We start from the raw sequence: 9128 nt of genomic DNA on the forward strand, positions 1-9128 counted from the left end.
ACTTTTACTTGGAGAAATTCTAATCATATCTTCGTTAGTACGATGACCCGAGGGAGCATTCATTAGCTTTCAGCGCGAAGAAAGATCTCGCAAATATGTCTGTATAAGATTAATTCTGAGGAATTTCTTTATTATCTGTCGCATTACAAACGAAGAAATCAAAACCAAATCACCGACGAACCATGTTAATTTTATTGCAACTGCTAATGACGACGTATCGATAAACGTCGTGCCTCCGAAGCTCATTGTCTTTTTGACATTTTTAACACAACGTCAACGGAATATTTCGGAAGAAATCATCCACCCTTTGTCCGCTAACTTCGACCATCATATTTATTTATACAGTTTTCTATTATAAAACACCAATCTACAGTTTTGATCGTTTTGAAACGTTAAAATCATATTCTTGTAAGAAAAAAGATTTAATATTCTATTAAAACATTTTGTGTGTTCTAAAAGTTCTACAAGGTTTCGTTAAGATCATACCAAAATTACTTTTAAAAGATAAGGAATTACATATAAAATTATATGACTCATTGTCACCGAAATAGAATCGAAATTTGTGTTGATTATATCTTGTACAATATCTCTATTAATTATTTCTAACAATTACATTCAATCTTTAATTGTTTACAATTTCTTTCGATTCTACTTTTATCCAATTTTAATGTACAATCACACAAATTTTGAAATTTGTCTCTTTCTTTCTTTCACTCACAGCCTATTAATGCCTAATAAAAATTATTAATGACAGAGTGAATATAATCTGCTCGAAATGTTGAGTGTATGAACAAATCATATCACAATTTCAAATTTGAAATTGAATAAGCTGCAACGCTACTGACGATGAGAATTTAAACTAGCAATAATGAAAGTTACTTTACCAACAATGCATAAGATAGGCTGGAGTTCACAAACACAGACGAGATATGCGAGTAGACCTTTCACAGACGAGGTATACGAGTGGATTTAGTGATTTCAGCGTTCTCTTCTCATGGACGGCGGTCAGTTGAGAAACTATTCATTGAATTAGTATTTATGGACAGATAGCTGTAATGTTTGCGTAAATATTAAAACATTTAATTCATATAACATTTCTGAATCTGTTGGTAACGTTGCGAATGACACGAAAATGGTAATGGGGTTTCGAGACTCCATAAAAATGGACCGAAAAAATACATTGGGTGAAAGATTTACTCGTATACCTCTATGACAATACTCTAGAATCTTTGATAAATCAATGAGAATCAAAACTAACCTAGTGAAGAAGCTCTATATTTATGATGACCTATGCGAGGCGGATTGCAGCCAATTTGCTAATATTATTTAGTTTTTAATTAATAATTGCATTACCCAGCTAAGAGTGATACGATTATTAATTAAACGGTAAATAATATTACCCAGGTCTCACCACGAGGAGGTTGCTGCGAATGGAGACCCACCCTAGCCTCGCCCCAACCACCCTTCCTTTGGCGAGGAATTCGAATACCTATCTAAGAGAGAAGCTATCGAAAAGTTAGAAATGAGCTACAAAGGGAGAGTTCTTAAAAGAACTGCCCAATCAAGAGATGAAAAACCTAACAAAATGTCAATACATGTGAGATGATACACATGTTTTCTAGAAACGAAATTGAAATGTGCAACTGCACGTACGGACTTTTGACTGATGAAGAGATGAAAAACCTAACAAAATGTCAATACATGTGAGATGATACACATGTTTTCTAGAAACGAAATTGAAATGTGCAACTGCACGTACGGACTTTTGACTGATGAAGAGATGAAAAACCTAACAAAATGTCAATACATGTGAGATGATACACATGTTTTCTAGAAACGAAATTGGAATGTGCAACTGCACATACGAATCCTGATTATTAAAGTACCAATATGTACTTTATTATTAATTGTTCCTTTTTAAATTGATGCTTTTATTATGACAGTGCCTAATAAGACACTGAAGATCCAACCAGAAATGTGTAACTGCACGTATGGTCCTTGCATATTAGAATACTAATATGTACCTTAATATTAATCATTCCCACTTAAATATAGGCACACGTTGCGGTAGTATTTAATAGAACGCCGGAGAACGTTTCTTTATCTTATAATCTATATACATTTGTACTTATATTCTAACGCAATTTGTAGAAACGAAGAAATATTTTCTTCTTGGTGTCTTCATCAATCCCACGATGTTTTTCTAAAACATACACTCATATACAATAAATATAACCGATATAAAACAAAGAAATATGACAAGATATTTTCTTCTTGGTGTCTTCGTCAATCCCACGATGTTTTTCTAAAACATACACTCATATACAATAAATATAACTCATATAAAGCAAAGAAATATGAAAAGATATTGTCTTCTTGGTGCATTTGTGAATCCCACGTTGCTTTCCTAAAACATAAACTCAGACAATAAATAAAATTGTATGAAATATTTCTCTAAGAACGATCAAGTTCGAACCCATTTACAATTTCCAATTTCGTTCTTCAATGATTGTATATCCTGTAACAAGAACTTGTTCAAAGGATTAACAGTTGAAATGAAAGTGTATTAATGGACAAAGAAAAAAATAATTATGTACCGTCAAGATAGACTCATGGTAATCGATCATAGTAAAAATGGTATTATGAAATTAATATTTGAACTAAAGCTTCCACGAATAAAAATTGATATTAAAAAGTTTAGAAACATAAATATTACGTAATTGAAATTGAATGAAAAATTAAATTCGTCTCAGTGATAAGATAAATACGAAATAGATTGAAAATTTTATTCATTTGTTACCGTAGATTTTATTTTTCGTTTCGTTTATCAAATAAAAAATTCTTCAAAACGTATACATTGCAATAATTATATTTGACTGCATTCAAAACTAAATTAGGTTAATACAGAAAAAGCAATAACGAATGAAAATACCGATTCTACGCGGAAATAAACTCTCAATGTGAAATATCGAATTGCAATTTGCATACCCTTTTGATGCAAGTATTCTATTTTCCATCGATTAAAACAATGATCGCGAACAAACTTTGATTTATGCAAAGAATACAGAATATTTATAAAAAAATCCACTATTTATAAATACCATTTTGGTTGAAAAGGTTATTATATCCCGCAAAAATTATCAACTCTAATAGTGAATAATTAGTGATATAGATAAATACATTGGAACCATGAATTCAATCTACGGTACAATTAATCATAACATAGCATTTTTAAATGGATCACAAATCTGTGATAAAAATATATACATAAAAATTACAGGTTTTAACACGTTATGAAAAAGGAAATAATTGGTCTATTTACACCAGTACTTTCAAGCAGTATTTTCATTGACAAATATATAAAGAAAAAACATATTTCGGATACTTAGAATAAATGTCCACTCGTACATTCAGAAAACAACCCGTGAGTGGACCATTCTTTCTTTCGCAACACTAATTTATAAAATAAAAAATTATACGCGAGTGGTGCTTATAATTCGTGAAATGAACCACACAGGGTTGCTTTATTAATTAAATCGCGTGCACCCATATTCAATCATACGCAACACTAATTTTAATAATGATGTTGAGCCATTCAAGGCTTTGTTGAATCCCAGCTGCGTCGTGATGATCTTGGAGCAGTGTCTCTGGCCAACTTTTGGGCATTGGATCGCAACTCTAATCAATAAAAAACGCGACAAGTCAAGATCGCAACGCTAATTTATAATATAAAAATTCCAAACGCGATTTATAACAATAAAAGCAACCGCGAATGATGATTATTCGCAACTTTACCCTGAAAAGCAAACGCGAAAAATAGTAATTCGTAACGCTAAGAGCAAACCGACCAGTTCATTCGCAACACTATTCTTAAATAACAATAAAAGCAATCGCGTATGGAATTCGCAACGCTACCCTGAAAAGGAAACGCGAAAAATAGGAATTCGCAACTCTATAAGCAAACGTGATTATTGTATATTCGCAACTCTATCTTTAATGGAAATATATTTATGTTTCGCAACGCTAATGCAAATCGCGTTTTGCCCAAAAATGCTGGATCTTGGTGTTGGCGGCGTCCATCGTTGATGCAAATACACATGCAGTAAATAAACTAACTACTTCTAACTACTATTAACTACTATATAGAGTGGCTCATGTGGGGATGAAGTTAGACGTTTTAAATATCGCAACACTACGGGGCAACAACGCGATAAATCAACAATCGCAACGCTAATTTATAATAGAAAAATTCCAAACGCGACTTGTAACAATAAAAGCAATCGCGAATGGTAATTATTCGCAACACTACCCTGAAAAGCAAACGCGAAAAATAGTGATTCGCAACTCTAATAGCAATCGCGTTTACTAATAATTCGCAACACTATTTTTAAAGCAAACTCCCGGTTCTTAGGTTTGCATAAAACAATCACGAATCGTGTTTAGTCGCAACACTAACACATCAACGCGATAAATATTTGTTCGCAACACTACGAGCAAACGCGAACATTGTATATTATTCGCAACTCTAACTTTAATCAGGGGAATCATGGTACATGTCACATGTACTGGCCACAAAATAAACTAATTACTTCTAATACTACAGTTGGGGTCGAATTTTGGCATTTAAAGTATCGCAACGCTAAATAAAAAATCGCACGATGAATCAGGATCGCAACGCTAATTTATAACATGAAAATTCCAAACGCGGTTGATGTCCATTATATGTGTAAAAGAGTAAAAAAGCAACGTGAATCGTGATTGTTCGCAACACTACCCTGAAAAGCAAACGCGAAAAACAATAATTCGCAACTCTACAAGCAATCGCGTTTATCAATAATTCGCAACGCTATTTTTAAGCAAACATTCAGTACCGAAGTTTGCATAAAACTAATCGCGTATCGTATCAAGTCATAACACTACCCTGAAAAGGAAACGCGAAAAACAGTAATTCGCAACTCTATAAGCAAACGCGATTATTGGATATTCGCAACTCTATATATATCATAACCGCGAGTTGCCCTGATGGCTGGCATGTATGGTGCAATCATGTACCAGGTACATGCATACGTGAGCCAGCCAACAGAATACAGGGGAAGGATGGCTGGCATGTATGGTGCAATCATGTACAAAGTACATGCATACGTGAGCCAGCCAGAAAAACAAACAAACTACAACTACAGACGAGTCAAGTGACAAATTAGTAACAGGAATGACTTTCCATCCTCATCCAAAGATGAAGATGAAAAGCCATTTGTTGTAGCCCACTCTTGAAACAGTTTGTCAGGGCCTCTTCAGCTCATATAGAGCCTTTTCTTTCTTCGGCGGTCCTGCCAAAGCCTGAAATTTACTTAAGACTGGGCTCGAGATTTTGTGCAATACGTAGTCTTCCAACAATATACGAATTGTTGGTCGAGCAAACGTGGTGAATCTCGAGCGGGACGAGCGTTTCGTAAGGGACCTAATCACGACCGCGAGCGCGAGAGAGCGACTTTAAGAGTCGCGCGATTCGAGAAGTCGAAACTAAAGCCAAAACAAACAGCATACACTGTTTAAATCAGCAAGATTTCTACTCTCGAAATCGTAACTACAGGAACAGAACTGCCACGCGAAAACGCGCCTACCCGAATGACTAATGTGGACAGTCCTGCCCTGACCCTACCTACTTAAATCTAGCACACATACCAGAAAGTTACCTACCTACCTAACCCTATATTTAAAAAATTGCAAAACTCAATCAAGCAAACAAACACTCCACGGTTCTCATTCTCAATGTCCGGGCGCGACCTAAACTAGAGAGGACTCCCCGGGGTTCCTCCGACACCCGAACATTGCAAACATTCACACTCTAAGGTACGTACCATTTCCTGAAATCGACTGACAAAGACTAGTGACCATTGCGTATTTATATTACAGATAATATTTTAGTATAATATAAAATCTTTATATAATTTAATATAATATAAAGTCATTGATCAAGTATATTGTATTTATCACTTTATTGTATGAATTACTAGAATCATCGTGTATGGAAATGAGTATATAAACACCAAAATCAATAATTAATTTAATAAATTGGTAAATAAAAATTGAATGTCGCAGTTAATACAAGTACAGAGAATTGTAATGAATTGTTTAAACGACGTACTTCCACAACCTAACCACAACACACACATGTGGACAGTACATCGCGCACGATTCACCAGCCAATGTCAGTCGTCGATACATAATTAGAAATTGTTATAATCTAAGTCATCGTGCCCGTTGCCTTCGCTCATGCAAATAGCACCTGGGCGTGTGCATGAACTTGGGCAACGAACACGGAAAGATTAGCCTGAAAATCCTGACCAAAAAAATTGTTAATTAAATATAGCTAAACGGTAGTTTTTATTTAATTTTTAATTAAAAAGACTCGACTTGTTATATCAAATATTTCAACAAGAAAATACATTAATATTGACAAATATTATTATTTAAGAAAACTATTAGAATTGAAATTTAATTATACGAAACGAAAGACTTTATTTAAGATTTTGTGATAATTTACTTTAAAACTGAATTAATTTATTTGAAAATTGAAATATATTATTGAAATAAATTTAATGAAACATTATTTAAAAAATTCAACAATCCATAATCGATTCTATCGTCAAAGTAAATTTTTAAAAAGTTGAAACTAGCATACAATATGTGTTACTTTGTCTCAAAAATCGATCAGTCGCGAAATGTCTTCTTGCACATAAAATACATTAAATACGATCAATATTTAAGAATTATATTAATGTTATCAAAATGATTATATAATATTATAGTAATTAATATTTATATTCTACTCCATCATATGATTAATATAATATTTTCACATTATATCAATTTATGTTGTATTCAATTTATAATTCATGTAATGTTAATAAAAATATTTCATATATTTTATAAAAAGAGTTTTATATATTTTCATAAAAATGTTATAATAATCAAATTATGTAATATTTATTTATAACATTAAGAGTCGCGAGTGCAAGAAGACCCTAGCCTGCGCTAAAAAAATACAATTTGTGTTACTACTCACGGATATTGAAAATACCCGTGGTCACTTGACTCGCCAAAAATATCAAGTATACAACTGGTCACCCGTGTTGATTCGGATCTTTCATCCTACAACATGGTTGGGGACCAGAGGAACATAAATGCATGCGACTTACTCAATCGCAAAATGTAAATGCTCGGATGACGATGTTGGCCACTTGAAGTCATCAACGAAGTCAGCATGGTCCTGTTGGTTTCCAGGATGAGACTGTAAGAAGAATGCAAGAAAACAATTAGAATTTATTGCTAAAATTATAAAGATTTTTAATTAAAAATTTCAAAGTATAAATTTATACTTACGTTGTTCGCTCGTAGTCCACCGCCCGACACCCCCCGGGTACTGCTGCTGGTTTTCAGGATCAGGTTCAGTGGCTGTAAGAAAACTATAAGAAAACAATTAGAATCTACTGTTAAAACTACAGAGATTTTTAATTAAAAATTTCAAAGTATAAATTTATACTTACATTGTTTGCTCGTGGAGCACCGCCCAATAGTCCTCTTCAGTGATGCACTGACTCTAACCACGGTAACGAAGAATTTTGATTTCAAATTAAAAAGATAATCAAGTTTATTAGATGTTGAATTAGATTACCGCGACCGAAGATTTATATCGGCGAACAAGTGATTCTATTATCGCGATTCAGAAAACAAGAAGAGCCACGATGCTCTGGAAGTAATTTAAAATTGCGTAAGGAAACACTGCTTCTATTTTCGCGTTTGCCTAACACCGTAAACGACAACGTACGTTGGGGTCACTTTGCCCCGAGAAACAAACTTGTTGCTACGCACAATCACTGAATCTACCGGCCGCATTGCGCGCGGCCGACAAATTTCCTGGAAAGAAAAGAGCTGAGAAGAAAGGGACAGGATGAAAGAAATACAAGCACACTTATGCTTTGCCTACTGTTTTTTTTCTTTTTCTTACTAAAGTTCGTCAACAGAAATACTGCCTTACTTAGTACTGCTGTATACATAGTCACGTAAAAGTTCAATGCCACGAAGGCGAAATATTCTCAATGAATGAGAATTTCAACGATAAAATATTATCTAGAAAAATAATTACGTTCAAGTGATTATTCAATTTAAAAATATCACCAATTTTCACATTTAGAGTTGTAAACATGATTATGTTTGCTTTATCGAATGTTAGAATATCCTGTAATTTTTATAAATATTCCGAAATTTGCAAGAATTAAAGTTCGTTGGTTATTCATGCTTGAATATTCCAACTCCACAGTTACTACGTTTTCTGAAACTTGTATCGAAATATGTATGGAAATTGCAATTACAACAATTCACGAAGAAAGAAATATAAACAATCAATTAAATAAATATCATTCGGAAATATTCAATCGCGATCAGAATACAGTGAAATAGAAACTATTCCAATTTATCGTTGATATCTACCGACGCCATTTCTGTATACTTCGATATATATCGAAGTGGATAAAAAGTTAACGATTTTCATATTTTATCTTAACAGTGACCGATTAGAAAATTATAATCATGCTTGCAACGAATGATTTAATAAAGAAATAAAAATATATAAATATTAATATACACGTTAATTTTTGTTATAATTGTTTAAACGTTACCAATATTCCCTCCATTTGTCGAGCTATCTGCCATCTGTTATGGTGTCTACGCGCCAATAAAACTTTCTATGGCGTCGAATTTCAATCAAGGACTGCAACAAAAATGAAATACAAATTAAATGATAATTAAACAATAATTGATAATAATGATGAAATATCAAAAAGTTAGAAATACGTACTTCGTTGGTCGCAAAACGCCGACACGTCTTACTATTTCTTGTATTTCGAAAAGGAATTTCTTGATTTCGAATTCCAATAAGAGACTGTAACAGAAACGAAATAAAGATCCATTAAAGTACATCAACGATTATTATAATTAAGTAATGATTAAATCGAAACCGTATTGCAAGAGATCGTAATTAAAACGCGAGTAGTAATAATGACGAAATATGAATAGGTTAGAATTACGCACCTCGGTCGCGAAACGCCGGTACGTCTTGACACGTCTTA

Source organism: Colletes latitarsis, chromosome 1 (assembly GCF_051014445.1).
Source record: "Colletes latitarsis isolate SP2378_abdomen chromosome 1, iyColLati1, whole genome shotgun sequence".
NCBI classification, from domain to species: Eukaryota; Metazoa; Arthropoda; class Insecta; order Hymenoptera; family Colletidae; genus Colletes; species Colletes latitarsis.